The sequence below is a fragment of the Urocampus carinirostris genome, chromosome 1 (assembly GCF_059441175.1).
Source record: "Urocampus carinirostris isolate Australia breed hairy pipefish chromosome 1, RoL_Ucar_1.0, whole genome shotgun sequence".
Classification (NCBI taxonomy): domain Eukaryota; kingdom Metazoa; phylum Chordata; class Actinopteri; order Syngnathiformes; family Syngnathidae; genus Urocampus; species Urocampus carinirostris.
In genome coordinates this window covers 42123018-42146023 of record NC_142349.1, presented here as the reverse complement: position 1 = coordinate 42146023, position 23006 = coordinate 42123018, and the positions used below count along the sequence as shown (strand labels likewise).

At 41.4% G+C, this 23006-nt stretch overlaps 1 protein-coding gene across 1 annotated transcript in view; it reads right to left on the bottom strand.

Moving 5' to 3' along the window:
* Window positions 1-22439, bottom strand: part of lrrc4ba (leucine rich repeat containing 4Ba) — a 53159-nt gene extending 30720 nt beyond the window's left edge. Inside the window, exon 1 of the mRNA XM_088339797.1 lies at window positions 22108-22439. The gene's annotated coding sequence lies outside the window, so the exon portion shown is untranslated. The remainder of the gene's footprint in view (window positions 1-22107) is intronic.
* Window positions 22440-23006: the final 567 nt, after the last annotated feature.

Here is a 23006-nt window from a genome sequence, read left to right as displayed (position 1 = left end):
AAGTTTGACATTTTTGCTGCGGTGGCTAATTATAAAATAGAAATGTCTGCGATAAATCAACTAATGCACAAGACGCTTTTGAGTAAGCTGCAGCTTGCGTGTATCATTTGCATGTGTACTTTAAAGTCGACAGAACCAACAAATGAAAAAAAAATCCCGAATAGAGAAACTACACTTTACACAATTGGACCTTTCAAATGCGTATACATGCACAAGTAATCTGAAAACATATTGAACCCAGGGCCTCTGAAGCAAACATGCTACCTAATCAGCCTCAGTGCTGCCACAAAAACACTAAATATAATAAATATACTAGCAATGAGTTCGGAATGAGTGTTGTGAAAAGTATCTCTTCCCATTGCAGTTGGAGCAATGTTTTACTGATATGGAAGTAAGTCGCATCATAATCAGAGTGAAACTGACCACAGGACAGCATATTGTGATATATTGCAACATCATGCAATATTGTGACATATCGTGTCCGATTGAGCGGAACGCCATCCCGTCCACTCAAGTCCGATTCCGTCACTCTGTCCCCTTCAGGCGGCGTTTGCGACTCAGACGGCGGCGCACGCCATCTTCACTGCGCCGTCTTTTTTGCAGGCTCTTTTTGATGTTATTGACAAGTTGAAATGTGGAAACAAAGGGCCTCTAGGGAATATACTTTAGCCCTGAACTGGAAAATAACTCATCGAAAATGAAATCACTTTTTGAGTTATCTTGTGTAGCCGAAACAAGCTCTAATGTGGGTGAGGTTCATAAATGTTAGACATGAAGTGTCTTGTTAGAATGGAAGCTGATACACCGCAATTATGATATAATGCGCTGCAAATTACAATCCCATTCAATAGACTTTAATCAAATAAGATCCCGATACAATGCTTGGTAATTACAATTTACGCTACATCAATAAGGTTATGGGCTTATGATGAATCTGATGCAATCATTTTTTATTTTGAGTTGTTTTCCAAATACAATCATTCACTACACACTCGGACAGTGTCGTGAAATCACATTAATTATATTTTCAAACCACAATTACAGACTTTATTACTTACATCGTATGAATATGATGATATACAAAAAACTATACATGTCACATTTTCTATTATAAAATAATCTACTTCAAATGTAATGTGATATCAAATGCCTAATTTCTAATACACACCATCAAGGATATCATGTACTGTATGAATTGAATTGTCTTTATTGTCTTTGATAAAAACATAGTAATCATGGTTTGCAAAAAAAAAAATAGAGATGGCACCCTAGGATTAACAGGTATTAAAGATTTAAAGAGAAAAATAAGATGAAACAATTGCAGGATAAGTAAAGAAAATTATTTACACATCAGACATATCTATTTAGTGCTAAGAAATTGGCCTAAGTTCTAATAATAGTGCAACGAAAAACTGTGAATCTTAGCAATAGTTCCATGAAAAGTAATGCAATAATATTTGGCAGCAACAACAATTCCCATTTTTCACAGTTTTGCATGCTTGTTTAGGGTGGCGATGGCCCTGGGGAAAATAATGTCTTTATTATGAAATGATCTGCATTTACATAGCGCTTTTCAAGTCAATGACGTGCCAAAGCGTTTTACAATGTGCTCCACATTTACCAATAGCGGCCTTGCAGCCATGTAAGGCGCTAACCTGCTTATTGGGGGTATTAGGGGTTCAGTGTCTTACCCAAGGACACTACGACATGTAAAACGGATGAGCCGGGATTCGAACTGGGATCCCTTGATCCCAAGACGAGCGCTCTACCTCCTGAGCTACTGCCGCCCCGGCTGCCGCCCCTTTAAAAAAAAAACATTTCTATGCTATTAACTATGACTATAGACTAATATAGCTCGCAAATATCTCAATTACAGCGTGGACAGAAAATGACCTTCAACTGTGCCCCTTTCCGATGAAAGCCTGATGCAGCCTCCATCATTTTGTTACTGTGTGTTTTTTGGGGCCGACTGGCATCACTCCGTTAAGGGAGAGTTAATGTCACGTTCCGTTGCACCAGCGGGCGCCAACCGGGTTTGGAACTGGACAAACATGAGCCCAATATCCACACATATTGACTGTTGGAACAGCACACTAGGTCAGGCCATTGTCGTTGCCATTTTCATGCCACTTTCATCCGGTTTTCTGTTATCATATCGGGTTTGTTTTTTGTTTCTGGTTTGTACACGTTGGTAGTTGTTTTGAAGCCTGATTTTAGTTTGTTATTCCTGGTTTGTATCAATAAATAATATCCTTTCGTTGAAAACACCTGCCTCCATTCCGGCTTCCCCACATTTGGGTCCACTCGCACAACATAACAGTGACATATTTTTGTTATTGAGATCACTACGATGTTCCCATTGCAATACTAATAAGTCAAAAAATGCAGCTCCATTTCATAAGCTTCTATTACCTTACCATTTTATCCGTACAAATATGGATGCCGTAAGATATCAGTGCGTCTTCTGATGGTGCTCATCAATCACTGCTCGAGATGGTTGCAGAGAAACCTTTGACTGACCAACAGGGAGCATTGATTTTGACCGGGAGGGTCGGGGTACCGAAATATAAAAAAGCGGGGAACTTACAGATGCTTTGGTTTAAAGCAAGACCATGAATAAGGAGCAGGACCAGAGGAGCAAAAAATTATGAAAATAATCTAACAGGTCTTTAGAAAGCTATCACATTCAAAAAACAACAACCCAGAGAATGAAAATGAGGATGAAGAACAATGTAAGCCCGAAATTAACGAAAACAAAATAAAAAGTAAAAAGACGTACCCAAAAAAGAAAGCATAAAAACAAAGACAGAAACAACACAGAAAAAGACAAAAAAGACAGAAGACAAATACAGATGGGAAATGAGTTGAGTGAAAAGGAGATGAAGAGGGCAAAGACAGGAAAAAGGAAAAAAATATACCACCAAAAAAGACAAGACAAAATAACTAGACAGCGATAAAAGGTAAAGACCAATACACCTGTAATGTCAGATCATGGAAAAAAAAAACTGGCCAGACAGAAAGAAAAAGATGAAGACAACAAGAAAATAACAAAATGGACCAAATTAAACATTTATCACAATATCATACCTGTCAACCTCCACGGCTCCATGCCCGTACAAACTGTCGTATTTTGCCTTACAAAATAATCTTACACCATTTGTTTTTTTTTCGGAATGATGCATGATGGGAAATCCCCAGGCGGCAGATGTATGCGCACAGTAGCATCAAACCGCTCGCTTCGTTTGCAATGAAAAAACGGTACCGAGATACACGCTACCGCGGCAAACTTGTTGGACTTGATTGATTTGCCATTTCGTGATAGTCGGTGTTTACCAGATGGTACCCATTGTCGTGATTACCTAACTGGAGCCACCTGAGGTAATCAGCTGGCGTGCTGGAACGCGCTTTCCTGATTGGTGGAAGCTTTCTACTTAAGCTGTCAGCGTCCAGAGATGGACGTTCAAGTGTACTCCTCGTTTCCATGAGTGAGCCTCCAACATTCAAGGTACCCACGATCCCTTTGTGTATTCCAAGCCTGCTTCTCGTTGCCTGACCATTTTCTGTTACAAGTTTACGACTTACTCTCCCGCCCCGGCCACCGACTTACCTGCTACGTTACTCGTCACGCGTTTCACCACGGAGCTGCCATTTCGTCCAAAGAGACTTTCTGCCACCAAGAGACGACGTCCCAAGCCTGCTCCACCGACCCTTGTCCAAATAAATTATAAAACTGACGCGATTGGATCCGAGTGCTTGTTCTGGTCTCTGACACCCATAATTGACAAATTTGCGTTTTTTAATACTCATATCGGTGATTTGGTAAATCACAATATTGAATATTAGTACCGCTGTTTTTGAGATTGCGGCCATGACAGGATGGCAGTTCTTCTTCAATGGTTTACAGGAGGTGATTGCATACCTGTCAACCTCAGTCCATGGTGTCCCTTATTATTAATTACAATTACAATTATTAAGCAATAATAAATCTCACAAACACAGCACCTATTTACTTACAGCAAGACATACTATGTCCTGCGTATAATGACGAGTTTGTGGGTCTAGCGGGGCGGTAGGTTGAGGGAGGGCAGAGCCTAATTTAGCCTGCTCGTCTGCAATGTCGTTACCCGGGAGGTTGCAGTGACCCGGGACCCAGATAAGCCGGATGCTCTTGGATGGGGAGAAGGCCGCAATTGAGGAGTTAAGGGACAGGAGGGAGGGGTCTGTTATATTAGGGTTGGAGAGAGCTTGGAGGAGGGACTTGCAATCCGTGATGATGGAGGCTGAGGACCAGTCGTTATTGTGGTCCAGCCAGGCGATTGCAGCGATCATGGCAGACTTTTCGGCCTGAAAAGAACTGCTAAAGGCCCCGGTTGGCGCATGCCAGGAGTGTATTAGTGTGTTGCCCTTAAAGAAGACCACTCCGGCTCCTCCGTTCTCCGTACCGTTGAGGGTGAACCATCGGTGAAAATATACAAGTCGGTTGGGCCCAGATCCGCAAGTGTTTCCTCTGCAGTGGCAAGTTTGGACTTTGGGACGGGGGTGAAATGGATGGGTGGTGGGGGCGCCAGAGGCCACGGAATATTAGGGTCATGTACAGACTCCGAGTCCACTGGCGTGAGGTTGAGAGAGGATAAAATGGGGGTCGTGGAATTACGCCAGTCCTCTCTCTTGAGGCGTTTAGGACCGTGCTTTTGGAGGTGTACTCTCCTGTGATCGTCGGGAGGGAGGTGGAACCATTCATCAGCTTTCCTAAGGCTGGCAAGCTGAAGTCGGGAGGAGAGCGGTGGGAGCTGGGCTTCATGGAGGACAGCGTCGATGGGAGAAGATCGAAGTTGGCCCATAATTGCTCGAGCTGCGTCCGATTGTGCCCTCTCCAGTTTCTGGATATTGGTGTTGGAGGCCCAGGGCGCCCAGGCAGGAGCTGCATATTCAGCGAGCGATCTGACGGTGGCAATGTAGATCGTCCGCATCTCCAAGGGCCGCCATCCCCAAGACGTGCCGGTCAGTTGTCGCAGGAGTTTGGATCGTTGCTTCATGACTTGGCTCAAGTGCCGGACATGCTCATCGAAGGTCAGTCGGCGATCGTATCGAACCCCCAGGAAAGTAGGAGTAGGATTCATCTTGAGTCTCGAACCCCCTACAGTGATGTTTGGGCACCAAGAGGATTCAGCAGCGTCCATGGAAAAGAAGGCGACTTATGACTTCGCCATGTTGAGTGTGAGATGATTAATAGTGGCCCATTGGTTGACTTTGGCCGCCTCTGACTCTAGTCTCACCGCCACTTCTTCTTTATTACGGCCGCTACAGACCAGCGCCAAGTCATCAGCATAGCCGGAGACGAGGGTGGAGGATTCGAAAGAATCTAGCAAGTCGTTGATGTAGATGGTAAAGAGGAGTGGAGATAAAACCGAGCCTTGGGGGAGGCCTTCTTTGAAGCAGGACAAAGACCAGGAACCTTCCCGTGGTGTCCTGCAAAGGGCTCTCTCTAACGAGCCTTACGAATCCAACTCAATCCACTCAGACTTGCGTCATTGTTGTGGTGGTTGTCTTCGATTTAAGGTGAAAATCTACACAAAATTGGTTATTTCTTCAGTGTCAGTAATAATTCAAAACATAATGCCGAAAGTGATAACAACGGCAATAATTCCGGCACGAAAAAACGGCGGAGAAATTCTTCGGAAGATCGTGGAGGCTAGGAACGACTGGACGAAAAAAAATAAACATAAACAATAAACAACAAAAATAATACTCCTAAGCAAGATAAGGACTTTTCTACCAAAATGGACTCAATTTTATTCCTGGTTAAGATATTAGGAGGATGATAATGGATTGGACCTTGAGAAGGCTACATCTGTGGCGTGACAGCAAACCAAGAAGAATAGATGAACTGAAAAATCTGAAGTGATAACCGCTTTGTATTACCAATTAACTGTGATGGTTAAAACTGCATGAAAATATAGATTAATATAATTATTTCAGCAATATTATTTTGTATAATGTACAATATTGTTGTGAACTGAAAAATCTTGAAGTGATAACCAATATGCCAATTACCAATAAACTGTGATGATTAAAACTGAATGAATATATAGATTTATATTATATTTTTGTCACCGATTTACAATTTCAACCTCGATAACACTAAATTTTGGGGACCCATAGATCTCTGTTGGGACCCATAGATTTTTGAGCATGCGAGTCCCCGGGACCCATCACTTTTCAGAGGTAAAATTAACACTGATTAAGACCCATTTTTATTCAATAGCACATGATTGATGCCCACCTCATACTATTATTTTCCTGTCTTTTTCCGAATGCCTGGCTGGTGGTGATACAAGAGAGTAGGGCGATTCGAGATGAGTCAGTGGACCAGGGTCTGGACCTGAAGCATGTCAACGCCTGCATCGACCAGCCGGCAGAGATGGGAAGCTGTGTCGTTGCTGTCATGGACTTTTTGGACAAATTTCAAATTATTAAATATTGTTTTCTTTTATTGATGTTCACTGTTTTTTGTACTGTTACTCAATGCTAAATGTATTGCACCCTGGACATGCTAGAAGGGGGATTACCCCTTCTGAGGCCCTTTTTCAAGGTTTCTCATTTTCCTCGAGCTGAGGTTCTGAGTTTTTCCTTGCCTGCATGTTGGTTTACGATCAGGGAATGGTGCAATTGTGCAGTCCTTTGAGACATTTTGTGATTAAGGGCTTTACAAATGAATGTGACTTGAATTTACTTGACTGACTTGACATGTGACTCGACTAACAAAAACTGAGTTTAAAAAAAATCCTGTAAGAAAATCATTATTCGTTTGTTTACTTCACATTTATGTATTATATTATTTTTCTAGTGGAGCACGGCGGCGCAGTGGTTAGCACGTGTGCGGCACAGTTCTAAGGTCTTGGGAACCTCCTGTCTGGGTTCAAATCCAGCTACCGGACTTACTGTGCGGAGTTTGTATGTTCTCCCCGTGTTTGCGTGGGTTTCCTCCGGGCACTCCGGTTTCCTCCCACATTCCAAAGACATCATTTCAGGTGGATTGGCCGGGCCAAATTGTCCCTTGGTGTGAACGAGTGAGCGAGTTGTCTGTTCCCGTGTGCCCTGCGATTAGCTGGCAACCAATTCAGGGTGTCCCCTGCCCACTGCCCGATGATTGCTGGGATGGGCTCCAGCACCCCTGCGACCCTACTGAGGACAAGCGGTGCAGCTAATGAGATAAGATGAGATGAGATTATTGTTTTATTATATGTTTTACTAATACTGTTTAATGAGACTCTGGCGGGCCACCAGGGTTTAATTGGACTCTCTGTGGTGTTGGAAACACTGTGAATGTAGTCCACCAAGACTTAAGGGTTAAGACGTGTCCCATTTCCTACCCGTGGAACCTCACCAAAATCCAAGCAAAGTCTCTCTCGTGATGTTAAGGGCGCTTGGCAGGCCTGGGGAACGTTATTAGCATAACCCAAGCAACCCGAGCCCCGCGGGCCCAAACATCAATACCACTCACACAAACGCACACGACACACACGTGCACTTCGCTCGCGCTGCGTGTGTGCGCATTTGAAGTCGCCGACATCAAGATGTGCGCGGTTCTTTGTTTTCTACATGAAATATGCAGAAGTTGCTGAAAAGTCGCACGATAGCCTCTAGCGATCACGTGCAAAAATAAATAGATAAATAATAAAAAACACAAAAAACATAACGAACCAATTGCAAATGTCTCAATGTCAAAGTCCATGACAAGGTCAAACATAACGATGCGCTTTACAAACCCTGTCAAAAAACACCAAAAATTGTACAGAAACTTTCTGTGCTTACAATGTAACCAAGTTATAAATATTCATAGTCAGTATAATGTTTCTGAGTGCAGTGGTTAGCACAGAGGCCGAACACGCTGAAGGTCCCTGGTTCAAGGCCAGGTGGAAACATATGTTGGCCTGGAAAAGGATGGACGCCACCAGGTTGTACTTGCTCAAGACAAACCACAGGAAATTGTGCCCCTACCACCCTGCCGATTAAAGGATCCAACCAACCGTACTTTCACACTACTTGTGCATTTACACTAGAAGCATACCAGTGGAAAGAATCATCAGCGCAAAGTACTTCAATGAAAATGTAAACAAATAATAAATATGATCAAAATAATAATTTAACCTTGCAACCCAAACAATTGAAAAGTGGATATAAAATATTTTACCTTTTTAAAAACAAGTAAAAATGTAGGTAACATTTAGTCAAAGTAATACAAATAAAGGAACTCTTATATCATAGTTAAATACATATGACCAATATATGTTGCTGTATTGTGTAATGCAACCAAAAATGAGTGCTACAAAACACAAGGAAGTATACAAACACTGGTGACTAAAAATAAAAAAGGCAATCAAAATGTTGCAGTCTCCATAGTTTGTATTCATCCTTGTGCTATGTAAGAATCATTTTAATTTGCACAAAACTATGCAGCGCCATCTCTTTAAAGCAGTGAGTCTCAAACAGTGGTGTGGACCCCCCATGGGTGGCGCAAGGTGCATTTGACTTTGAGGAACTTTAACTTTCCCAATTGTAACTCCACAACACTAGGGGGCAGTGGCGTTTATAGAGTTTTTTTCTTTACATTCAGCCTCCACGCAATACATGTAAAAGCATTAAGAAGAGACATGCTCATTCAATCAATTTTTTTTAGGTGCCCTGCTAAAGCTTCTGGGTATTTAACTTTTGTTGAGTGGCTTTTCGTTATAAATTCTCCAGACAATGAACATGGAATAATTAGTGAGCTTCCATATCCAGGATCATGTCGCGATTTACAGCCAAATCGAGGTCTGGTGATGTGACAGCTTAACTGTAAACTGTAGTGAACGTTGTGTCCAATATATACTGGACTGAACCCTTTCAAAGTTGGTAAAGTCTCAGCTTTCAACAACTGGCTCTATGTGCAACTTTAAATGAAGTTATTATGCAAGTGCTTTTTTGTCTCTGAAAAATATGTTTTCATGAAAAGAGCCACATATGGCTTGCGACTCCTGATATTGCCCAGTCTAAATTTTTTGGCCTGTTGAATAAAATAAACATGTAATGTCACAATAAAATCAAATAAAAAATGAAATTAAGCAAAAGGAAATAAAAGCAATGGTAAAATAAAATGTGCTGAATTTATGATGGAGCTCTCAAGAAATTCCCTAAAAATGCCATTGCCACCTTGCAAAGTGATTGACACGCTAACTAATGAGCGGCCGTATCAACATCTGCCCCAGACGAGGCAGTCGCTCCAGGATGATGGACGTCGCCGGGGTAACGTGCCAGACACATCAAATGGCTGTCTCGTGCCTTCCTTTGCATGCTTGCCACCTCCCTTGGCCGGGACGCAGGGTCCGATTTGACACCTCTGAGTCTTTATTCTACTCGCGCACCCAGGGCAAGATTTAGAACGACGCTTTGACTCAGTAACCGCTCACCAGTGTTGGGCGTGTTGCCGAAAAACTGTTTTTAGTTACAGTCGCTTGATTTAAAATTGTATTCAAGTAAACTTCTTTCAAAAAAGCCACATGATAAAAGACATAGAATGTGGAACACTTCATGAACACTTAACTGATACATTCCATATCTATATTGTCTCTGGGCTTTAAACTACTATTTTTGGGTACCATCCAAGCAGAGTTGGGTAGAACGAATTACATTAACTCTGTTACATTTACTTGAGTAAGTTTTGGGACATTTTTGTACTCCTGGGAGTTATTTCTTTTACTTTTGTGAAGAAGAAACTGTACTGGGAGGACACTTTACATTGACAACGGCAAACAGATGATGATAGTGCTGTAACTGAGTCAGATCAGGCAGGAGGTTTGTTCTATTACTGCTAGCCATGGAAACCAGTCCTATGTGTTTCATGTTGGGGAGCATACCCACAATAAAGAAAAAAAATGGCCTGGAGAGGAATGGGCACCACCAGGCTGTACTTGTCCAAGACACACCAAAAGATCTTGGTGCCCCGACGACCCAGGTGGTTAGGGAATACGTGAACCGTGAACATGATGAAAGGTAGAGAGAATATCTTCATGAAGAGAAGTTCTGCGTTCTCTAACTCTGTGCTTGAAAGGGCGCCACCATAACTGTCATTTTTATGGAGATCTAAACACGGCCAACCTTTTGAAGTCTTGTCGGGGATAGAGGGTATCGTGGGACATGGCGAATGAAGGATAAGTGGTTTTGGATCTGAAAACATTGCATTGCATGATCTGCCTTTTTATAAGTAGTGGATTAACGCACAGTGTCGAAGGACATTAGAGTTACAAAATGTTATTAATGCTGTATACTTGTTACTGAAAAAATTAATTAGGTTCCAGGAATCCGGACGGTCAGGCTTAAAAAAAGAACTCACTCTAAAGCAGCACTTTCATTTCTGTGTATTATTTGTTATTGTTGCAGCCTGTTCATCCTTGAAGGGGGATTACCTCATGTGCAGTCCCTTCTCAAGGTTTCTGTTTTTTCTTCATGCTGATGTTTGTGAGTTTTTCCTTGCCGTCATGTAGGTTTAGATTAGGGGATGGTGTCATAATAGTCTGTGGTTTGCAATCATATGTGGCCTGTGCAGCTCTTTGAGACCCCTTGTGATTAAGGGCTATACAAATAAACATGGCTTGACTTGACACTTCACAACAGGTCTACCTTCACTTCATATTTTCATAACGTCTGATGAGATATCGACTTACAACTAGTTAAATGGTACTTTGTGATGCATGACCTGAGGGTACTTGTATCAATTCTATTGGCGCTGAGGAAACTTAGAGGTAAGTAGGATTTACGTGTGGACAAAAAAATAGAAAGGTGCAGATTGCTTTAAGGCACCACCCCCCCTTTTCGTTACTAAAACGCAAGTCAACTCAAGTGTCTAGTTGGATTACAGATAGGTAAAGGAAAAAGTGAGCCCACCTGGATTAAAGGACATCTGAGGATCAGTAATGGCCCTGCTTTCACTCGATGGCGTAAGCTTCAAGACAAGGAAAGATTGAGCTACAGTACCGTACTAGTGCGTAGCCACGTGAAAGGATATCTTCTGCCAAAAGTGCAAGAAAGACAAAGCATTTTTTACACATTAAATATATGACCTATTTATTTTCTTTTCAGCAGCAAGGCCTTGTCATAAGTATACTGTGTTTATCAAAGACAGGTGAAAGCAAAAGAAGATGCATTCAGAAATCTTGAACATACAAAGAAAATGTTAGTGTGACTGAAATCCACGCTGAATTGGTTTGTGATCAGTAAAACATTATCATGCTCATGTTAGATTTGGGAAATTTGCATGGTAGCAATAGATTTTCAAGGCTCATCATCGCATTTTTCCTGAATCATTTAAAAAGTCATATCAGCTTTTTCGTGACATGCGGTGAGGCATAAATGAACCTGCATCTTATTAGTCATACGATTGGCCAAGCAAGAAATAAATAAATAAACAATAGTGAAGAAAAAAAATGTGCTATTGTCTTACATCAACTTACAAATGAAGTCTATGTGCTAAACCTGTTGAATTGAAGTATCAATAGTCGAATAATCCGATATTGTGAAGGGAAGTCCATGCCACAAGAAAATTACTATTAGATGGCTTGACTTGCTGTTAGCCTGTTAATGTTAGGGTCTGGTATTCCTCCTTTCAACAGAAGGCGCCAAACCGGGTTTGGAACTGAGCACAGGTGTGTTCAATCACCACACACCTGTCCCTAATGATCCTGACCCTTTATAAGAAATTTTGGACAGCACACGTCGTCTGGTCATTTTCATTTCCACTGTCGTTGATACATCTGATTTGGCTTTTGTCTCCAGTTTCAGATATGGATTTCTGATGTTGTTTTTTACTTTACACCTTGCATTTTCCAGTTCTTGTTTGGACATGTCATTTGCTTTGTGCCCCGTGTTTGTTTGTTCCTTTTTTTCTTGGTTTTGTTAGTAACTACCGTCCTTACTTTGGGCACCCCTGCCTCAGTTTTTGCTTCTCGATATGGCTTCATGAGTGACGTGCTGCTCGGCTCGAATCCTAAACGTGAGCTGAGTATTTTAAATGAGTGGTTCATATACCGTATATACGGTGTGTGTTGATTAAATAAGCAGTGACGTTTAAAGGCTCGCGAAGCGGATGTACTAATCCAGGAATTGAATTGCTAGCTTTAAGTGTGTTTCAAAATAAAAGTGGCAAAGAAACGCGCCTAAAGTTGAAACCCTCATTCACAATTGGAATTGTAGAAATAAACATGCATTTTCGATTTTATACAACTTTGCTATCGCACATATGTTCACCCCTGCTTTATCTGCAAGCGAAATCCTTGCAAAAAAATAAACCGCCTGGGTCCAAGAACTTTGGGAAAATATTGTTTTTAAATGAAAAGGAAGTAGCCCCCACTAAACCTCCTTTTTTCTCGGAACAATTCATACACTCTTACTCTGTTACTCTCTTAATACACTCTTCAAGTATATGTTTTTTTGTATTCAGTATTTTACACAAGCATGTTATACATTTTTTGTCTACAAGATGGCGTAGTCGAGGTGTTGAATTATCTTGATTCACTGGTTGATGGGGCTTCATTTTGCCATTTCTAAGGCTAACCCTTAAAACACAATGACCCGACCATGCTCCAGCTTCTATTTTGCGCAAAATCAAAATTCAAGGTTCACACTATCGCCTTCTGCCATGAGGCAGGAGAATTGCGTGTGTCACTGCATCTGCAGACATTTAGCACAGTACTACGTTACATATTATCCATCTATCCATTTTCTGCGCCTAGAGTCATGTGGTGCTGGAGCCGATCCCAGCCATCTGAGGTTTTGAGTTTTTCCTTGCCCGCAAGTTGGTTTAAGATCAGGTAATTGTAATCCTGTGCAGTCCTTTGAGACATTTTTGTGATTAAGGGCTATATAAATAAATGTGACTTGACTTGATCTTCGGCCAGTGGGCAGGGGACACCCTGAACTGGTTTCCAGGAAGTCGCAGGGCACACATGAACTAACAACTCACTCACTAATTCACACTTAGGGACAATTTGGACCGGCCAATTAACCTAACATGTATATTTTTGGAATGTGGGTAGAAACTGAAATGCCCGGAGGAAACCCACGCAGGCACAGGGAGAACATACAAACTCTACACGGAGAGGCTGCAGCAGACGGACTTGAACCCTGGACCTCCGCACCATGGGACTGCGTGCTAACCACTCACCCTCTGTACACCCCACTTTACAATTGAATTGTATTAATATCATTTATGATATACCGTATTTTCCACACTATAAGGCGCACCTAAAAGTCTTAATTTTTTTCAAAAGCTGACCATGCGCCTTATAACACAGTGCGCCTTATATATGGCTCAATATTAAATTCGCAAGGTCTCGCAACTTACTCAACAGCCGCCGACTCGATTTTACCCCGAACGTGGAGTAGTCCGCGGTGTATGCTGGGATTTATATACCGGCGTTTCATTGGCTAACCAATGTGTCAATCATCATTTGAATCGATCACTATTGGCTGAAGTTATTCGGAGCTTCGAATTGGCTAGATGGCCAAAACAAACCCTGCAATCGGCCGAGTTTAGCAATGGCGTAGCAAGTCCGCGGTGTATGCTGGGATTTATATACCGGCGTTTCATTGGCTAACCGATGTGTCAATCATCCGTTAAATCGATCACTATTGGCTGAGGTTATTCGGAGCCTCGGATTGGCTAGAGGGCCAAAACAAACCCTGCAATTGGCCGAAAAAGATGTGTCAATCATCCGTTAAATCGATCGCTATTGGCTGAAGTTATTCGGAGCCTCGGATTGGCTAGATGGCCAAAACAAACCCTGCGATCGGCCGAGTTTAGCAATGGCGTAGCAAGCTTGCTAAAGTACGCCATAAAGAAACATGTTTCATTAGTCTGTATTTGTAAATATTCTACTCTCCTGGATTTACTTCACTCACGGTTGTAAGAAGACCATGATTGCGTATCATTATTGAACGTGAGAACTTAGGTGAGTTATGCGGCTTTATATTTTCCCGGTATCTTGTTTTAGAACGATCTTGATGTTGCTGTGATGAGTTGAGTGAATTAAACTCAATTCCAAGTGTTTATTGTCATATGCACAGTAAAGTTGTGAGCGAAAAAGAAAATAGAAACATAGAAATGTTTGGCATTTCTTGAATCCCAAGACTTCAACCTTCCGAATGATATTTGAAATGACGCATTTAAGTGACATCGTACGGACACCGCATCCGCACGTGTCTACGACACATATTTGCTTCTTTGCAAGCTTTGGGAATGTTAAGGGGGTAATCAGTTTGACTGAATCATCTGACTGTTTTGTCGACGTTCCCATTGTAGCGCCCTATAACCCGGTGCGCCCTATAGTGCGGAAAATACGGTAATATAAAAATTGGGAAATTTTGAAAAAGGTATCCAAAAATTGTGAACTTTAACACTGAATACATTTCACCACATTTTCCTGACTACATTGGAGTACATTCACCACGCATCTTCATTTTTCCTATTCTGTTTAATCATAAAACATTGAACAATTTCTGAAAAGTCATAATATGTTTTTGTTTTTTATTGGCACATGTATTAGTTCCTCCAAGCGAAAATTCTATTAGTCCTCTTAGCAATGGTGTGTTGCAATTCTTGGAGTGTTTAGTTTTGTGGTATTTTTTGCCGTTAATTAAATCAAACCATGTGTAAAAGGCGAGCTGACATCCGCGCTGGTGCCCCCACGCAGCAAGATTTGAGCCTGAACGCCTTTCTCCAACGCTGCCGGACAAAAGTGCAAACGGGGCAGATTCTGTAAATGAAGCCACGGCGCTGAGTGACTTAAGGCAAAAATGTCACACCAGTTGGTCCCTGCACACCCAACCCGAACCCATCGCCAACCCCAAAAACATGTGACATCAGCACTCAGATAATCCTTTATCTGGCGCGACAATGCATCTGCGTTTTGCCCCGAGTGCAAGCCAAAGCGAGTGGGGTGAATCACGGATCTCGCCATTTAGTGTTGATAGGCTAAGCGACGGTTGCAGGACCGCCGGGAACCCTGAGACCAACAAGGCCATTGGTTCTTATGGTGTCGCTGACCCTGAAAACAACAAAGAGGCAAAGAGGGTCCCTGAGGGCCGCAACAACAAGCCTGATGAACAAACAGTACCGCTGACAAATACAAGATGTGTTTTTTAACCTATACATTATTGAACTCGCAAAAATGACAAATCAAAGATGGGATGGGATTAGATGCTGGTGGGGACAACAGTAAGGGTGGGCAAATCGATCAAATATTAATATTATCGATACTGAGCTAGTATTTGGAACAGATTTTCTTGGAATCGATACTGTCTTCCCATTTAACACTATAACAATGTTGCCAGTGGGTGGTATACATTATCTATCTATCTATCTATCTATCTATCTATCTATCTATCTATCTATCTATCTAGCTATATATATATATATATATATATATATATATGTGTGTGTGTGTGTTTCGTCATTCTATATATCTATATATCTGTGCCTATCTGAGGTCTATCTATCTATCTATCTATCTATCTAATGATCACAAACCCTATTTTTAAAATATTGTGCAATGGAAAGTATTTTAAGTATGTTGTTGACATTGTTAGGCAGTATTTGTATTTTCATTATATTGCTCCTTTGTGGTTTGACTCTCCTGACTTTTGTTTTAAAACCGTTGTTGTAGTACTTTTTTTTACTTGATACTATTTTTGTTCTACTGACTTTATTTTCAAAATATTGTGCAATAGAATGTATTTTATTTTTCTTTCTTGTATTGTTATGCAGTATTTGTACTTTCACTACATTTCTGCTGTTGTGGTTTGACACTCTTGACTTTTGTCCTGAAACAGTTGTTGTTGTACATGCTTTTTCACTTTGTAGTTCATGATTTATATCAAAATATTGTGCAATAGGTTTTTATCTTGTTGATATTGTTATGAAGTATATTTATTTTTGTTACATTGGTGCTTTTTTTTTTTTTTTTTTTTTCCGGAAAAAGCAGTTATGTTTGCATGTTATTTTCTTATACTGCTAAAGGTTTTAACATTGTATTCTTTACACTATTGGTACTCATACTTAATTTTCGAATTAGTTTACAATAGAAGGCATGGTTGCCATGTTGACTTTGTTATATTTGTCTAATTGTCTATATTTGTAATCTAGTGAGCAAATAAGATAAAGGGGTAGGAAAAATAACCATCAGACTACCCCTTTTCGAACATGTTATGTGACATTATTTTGTTGTTGATTCATTGTTTTTGTCCTGTTTTTATTTTTATGTTCGAAATAAAAGTTTTCATTCATTCATTCATTCATTCAACATGGTGCTATAAAAATATAGCCTCTTGTCCTAAGAATTATATTTGGCAAAATGCTTAAAGCCACTACAATCTTTTCAAAAGCTACAGAAGAGGTTAATTATTCTAAAGCATGAATAAGAAACAGAAAAGTTAAAAAAAAAAAACCTGCTACAAAAATAGTCTAGAAATGCAAACACTCTGTGCCGTCCCATCCGATGAAGACATCGGCATCTCTCGCTCGCATGCCCCGATTATGGCACTTTCTCTGCCATCCATAATCTCGGCCCCTCTGCTGCTGTCTGGACCAGCGCACGCACACTCACATACTGTAGACGTGCTCACACATTCACACCAACACACACACACAAACCAAATTTGGGCCAAGTGTTACTCGGTCTGCATCCTAATGCAGCAGCACACATGACAGATGCATATCGACTGCAAGAAAACAGAAACTGTGCACACACCCAAAACCAAAAGCAGAAATTTCTAGGGATGACGGATAGCTCCACAGTTTATCTATGTATCATTCATGCAAACAATTAGTCAGAATAAAAATTAGAAAAGATAAGTCAAGATCAGTGTAGGGAGAACATGAAAATGAAGAAGTTATGTGGCCTATCTTCAACTACATACAATGGCCCCTTTACTGAAGGGCTACTGTAGGCACGAGAAATTCGAGACACGACATGTCTTTCTAGTCAAATTCTTACCAGACAGACAAAAGTTCAACTTGTGAGAATTTTCAGGCACTTCCACTGAAGTGCCGAGTGCTTGAAATGGACTGGCATACACACAGTAGTACAACATAGGAAAACAGCGACTAGAGATAACAAAGCCACGGAAGAGTTTACGCAGAGCTTCGCATCACTCACTTTTGAAGAGGGTAATGTCCCGCACCAAGTGTTTAACTACGGCAAGACGGGCCTTTTTTGTAAAATAAATAATTAGATAAATAAATGAAATTTCTTGCGGGACATTCATTACAACTGAGGAGAAATAGCTACCGGGTGAAAAGCTCACGAGAGGTCATCGAACCATGGCATTGTATGCTAATTCCAGTGGAGACTACAAAGTAAATCCGCTGCTTTTGTTTCACTCAGAGAACCCCTGTGCATTTAAAACTTAAAAATGAGCAACCACCGATTTCCTTCATGGTGCATGCTCATAATAAACTCACATTTTATCTTTTTGATACCGTCTTGTTTATATTATCACACAATTTTCATGCTCAATTACAACTTTGATGAGTTTTGAGTAATCAGGAAGATGTGTTTTATAGCAATTTTCGTTGACTTGGATGATTTGGGGAGGCTGGGGATGAATCAATTGGTTTTCAGTTATTTGTCATGGGGAAAATGTGTTTGAAATACAAGAAATTTTAGATACAAGCTCGATCTGGGAAATAATCTTGAATGTAGAGGTGTAACTTATGAAGTGGTGATAAAAAGGTGGTTTGATAACCTACTACTGGCACCAAAGACGGAGACTTAAAGAGCTCTCTTACTACTCTCCAATTTGTTTCTTTCACAGGATATTGAGGTAGAAATGCTAGAAAAGATGTTTGAAGACAAGATAGTGACTCAATTCTAACGTTGAATTCTTTATTGGTAGTCCTAACTCGAAACTGGGGCAATTTCCAGACCCTTAAGGAGCTCAAGATCAACACCAATTCTTTCACATAAAAATCTACAAGACTACAGTTGCAAATTGTACGTTAGGAAGCATAAAACATCTCAGATGAATTAGAGCTTGCCACACTCAAAAGTGAAACAATCAGCGATAATATCCCCATAGCAGAAATTCTGTGAAGAACAATTGCACTAAAGTGTGAACATATTGCACACCATTCCATGTCAACACTGCTTTTATTTTGAGAATAGCACACCATATAGAATACTTTATATTCCAAAGAAAAGGGTACAAGGATTTTTCTTAAGGCTCATCAACACAACAACGATGTGCCTGGAGGAAACCCACGAAGGCAAAGTGAGAACATGCAAACTCCACACAGGAAGGCTGCGGTAGCTGGACCTGAACCCTGAACCTCTGCAACGTGTGGCTGCGCACAAACCACCCATCCACCGAGCCGCCCTTCAAATAACTTTTAACATTAAAATGATGAAAACTTTAAAAGAATAATAAATTAAAATAAATGTTTAAAGGAATATAGCCTTTTTTTTCCTGCCCAAAACAATAGTCATTAATTCACCCTACCATTTCAAAAAAGATGACAGTAATATCCCTCAACAAAAAGATTCCAATTTTTTTTTTCATTCAAAAAAAGTAGCTTGAAAATAATAAAAATACGATCATTTCTAATTTCTACTTCTGGGATTGCAAAATGGACACTAGAAAGGCGGACAATAACGGTATTGTCCACTGCCACGAGTATGATACCTTCAGGTAAGGCTGGAATCAGCATTGACGCTTATCTTCTGAGTTTGCCTTCCCCAATTGAAAAGTGTTGGTCTCAATTTTGTGGTGTAAAATTAGAGGAGAAGGAATAAAATATTTATGCATCAAAGGATAAAATAAGGACCTTCCTGAGCCAGCTCCAAATCTACACGGAGAGGCTGCAGCAGCCGAACTTCAACCCTGGACCTCTGCAAATCAACTTCAACATCCTACTCACACAGAAATTCAATAAAGAAAAACGACATTTTTGAATGAGGCTTTGAATAGCTTCATCTGACACTATCTGGAAAGCCGCCACGTTCAGAGGTCAACTTCCACAAAAACTTGAAAAAGTCAGGCCAACTGAAAGAAAGTACAAAAGGCCTGATGGATTTCAATATCCAGGTATGAGAATTGGTCCGTGGTTAAAAAAGTGAAAAAAGGTGTTAAAGAGATATGTTCCCGTTCACTACACAACCCACCAAAATATTGTTAAGTTGAATGCTCTGCCCCTTGAGATTGAATCTGCAACCTGAGTGGAACTGTTTCAATCTAGGCTTAAAACATACTTCTGTTCCATAGCTTATGAATGATCGTATTTCCTGTTGATGATACATGTGTATTAATTAATAATACAACATCCATTGCAGCCTGGTCATCCTGGAAGGGGGATAACCTCAAGTGCAGTCCCTTCTCAAAGTTTCTTCATTCTCCTTATGTTGAGGTTTTTTATTTTTTTCCTCAGGGGATGGTGTCATAATAGTCTGTGGTTTGCAAGCAGCCCTTGAGACTCCTTGTGATTAACGGCTATACAAAAAAACATGACTTGACTTGATTATCTTGGTTGAATTTAGCCTCAACTCGCTTGCATGAAAACAGGTTAAATTTTGATAAGCTCAGTTATGGTGGCATGCTCCTGAATTGGCTAACAACTAGGCTGCGATTATCCCCAGAGATACATTTGGCACTTCTACTGACTCACTTGTCAAAAATCAATGGGTTTCATTAACCCCTACGCACCCCCTCAAAACATTTTCCCTTAGATCTACACAAATATGTTGGTCACTATGTTTTACTTTTAACTTCTCTAAAAGGTGAGAGATTTTCATGCCGGAATATCTTAACCCAGCATCATTCATGGTAATTCTGTAGCGACTCCTTTGATACTATTTGACGTTATTGAGGATGTCGCTGGCCGTGATCGGCAGCGTGTAAACGTTACCCCTGACCCACCCCCCATCCTTTGCCCTCTAAACTAACATGGAAAAGGTGACCTAAAATTTCAGTGTGAATACATTTTCCGGAAATAACTCAATTTTGGCACCCCATTTCCCAGATGACAAATTCCTGTCGGCGTGAAAGAGGTCTGATAAGGGCGGCATTTGCACGTCAGGGGACGAGCTACGTATCTCGGCCACCATGAATAAAAATCAAACACTTTGGTAAGTGAGCGGGCGTCTTTTTTCCCAATTCTTCCTTCCGAACCCTCGCAGCCTCTAATCTTGTCGAATACCTCCCACTGCCCCCTTAAAGCTTCTACTAAAACACAGAATTCCTTCATAAGCCCTCTATCTGCTCCTTGTTCTCCGATAGGATGGAAGGTTGGGGTGTGTATGTGCATTCGTTGGGGTCGGGGCAGCTGGGGAGGCAGGAGGGCCATTGCCGATTAACTCGCATGCAAAATTGCGCCGGTGCGTGCACATGCAGCAGCCCTGCAAGGTGCCTGCGCAAATTCCTATGATGATCACAGCGGAAATGTGGGGGAAATGGATTATTGTTGCTATCAAGTGCCATTAATGGATGACATTTTGGGGTGCGGTGGGAAATTCTTCAAGGTGAGAAAACACCATAACGCATAGAGGGAGTTGATATAAGATCCACGAGCAAACGCATTCAAAAAAACCAAAGCGCAGTTTCTTGATACAAACCTCAGACAAACAGGCAAAATGGACCACCATTTCCAGGCCGATAAAAGATTGGATTCAGCTGCTTGGGGTGGTTGGTGGGCGGGGGCTGCAGTGCCCAATTTTGCCGCTGGAGTGCATTTGAGACCCCATGAAAGCAGACCACACGAAAGCAGATGTTTGTTAATTTTTTGGGGGGTATTTATTGGGGGTGACACAAAAGACACTCATGGAGCCCTAGAGTACAAATGTGTAAATTCTTACAAAAAACGGTTTAGCGGTTTTGGAGCCTGTAAGTCACATACAAACACACACACGCGCAGACAAATCGGGATGTACAAAATAGTTCATATAATTGAATAGATTTAGATTAGATGGAATTTGATTGTCTCGCTCTACTCTCCAACACATCTCAATTATGACATTGGTCAGCATAAAAATAATAACAATAGTTATTATAATGTTAATAATAATGATAATAATAATAATTATAGGCCCAAACCTACTGTAAAACCACTATGGATATGAATGAGATAAGGAAAGGCTTTTAATTTTATCTCATCATTATACATACATACATACATTATCATACCCACGGTATTTCGTTGTACAAAGTTCTCATCTCATCTCATTAGCCGTACCGCTTATCCTCATTAGGGTCGCGGGGGGGCTGGAGCCCATCCCAGCCATCTCCAGGCAGTGGGCAGGGGACACCCTGAACTGGTTGCCAGCCAATCGCAGTTGTTTAGGCTAAACTCTTTCCTATGATACAACGTTGTACAACGTGGCACCATGCGTAAAAGTAGTCTGATGATGAGATGAACTGGAATACATTTTCGTAAGTCATCGACAATCCTGGTGGGTTAGTAGTTAGGATTCGGCGCTCTCACCATTGTGATTCGGGTTTGATCCCTTTGGACCCAATGCTAAGAAAATAAGATCAGTGAATTTTGTCCATTATTGTTCAGATACGGTTTTATACTGCCGTAAAACCTCAGCGCAACGCGTACCAAAACTTTGAGTATTTTGGGGGGTGGTAAAAAAGGTGTGTCTCCAAAAAAATACAGTATAAGACAAAAATAAGGCTTTTTTTCTTCCGTGCGCCCGGTACCAAACGACCCACGGCCTACTACCAGTCCACAGCCTGGTAGTTGCCGACACTGTCGTAGGTAAAGCTAATAAAAGAGAAATATGATTTTTAAAAAAACACCCCATCTACCACGCGCACACACATCACACCGCACTCACAAAATTGCAATTACACACGCTCTTTCACATAGACTTGCATGCCAACACGCGCGCGCATCCAGGTTTGTTCCTGGATTTCCAGCTCTGGTTCAAAATTTGGAGTGGCAACAAAACCAGCTCGCACGCACATTCTAACACGTGTTTCTGCGTGGCATACATCCACAGCCGGATGAGGAAGTTATATATTATATATATGTGTATTTATATGCGTATATTGCATTTTCAAAAGAATATTGCGACTCACCTTGCTGAGGAAGTACGCGGGCATCGAGGGAGGTGCAGGCTTCAAAAGATGCATCCTGTTCAAAGCGCTCTCACAGCAGCAGTGGCAGCGACCTGCTCCTCTGCAGAGTGGCGGCCGAATGGGAGGATGACTTCCTCCAGCTAGCGCACCCCCCCTCTCTCTCTCTGCTCTCCCCCCTCTTCCTCCGAGGGGAAAGATGATGATGCTTCCGCAGAACACGTGTGCTTTCCCAAACCTTTCAAAAAGACAGTCCAAACAAGTGGTCAAAATGATAAACGACAACGATTCACGACGGCGAGAAGAAAAATGTTCAGGGGTGCGCGTTCTACGGGTGACGTCACACCGGGTTTGCCATGGCAACGCCCACGCGCATTCGGTGCAGTCACGCTCGGTCACACCTGAATGTTTAAATGGATTGACTTTCGGTTTTCCTAGGGGGTTTGTTCGTTTTTAGTTCCTTTTTGGGAAACTGTTTAAGTTCCATTTATAATTGTCCTAGTGGTGGTTTGATGGATTTTCTTATGCATTTATGTGAGCAAGATTAAACGTTAACCATGGGAGGTTGTAAAAAATAACATAACCAAGCCTCAGTCACCAAAACAGTATTTAACAAATTAAGGCATTTGGCTCGGTGTCATTAATGTTGATTCAGGGCACCTGTGACTGCCCAATTGGCGCCAACAGCCCTGAGCGCTGATTGGTTCAAAGACTCTTTTTAAACCCCCTGCTTCCAAGCTGTCAGACCGTTTACGAACCTATGCTCCCAGCTAGACAAGCTCCATACGTTCCGACATTTTCCTGCCCTGTTTTTTCCTGCTTCAAAACCTGTTGCCGACCTGTTTGTGGACCCGTTTCTGCCCTGCTCTGCCATCCCGACAATCGACCTGTTTTGCCCTGTT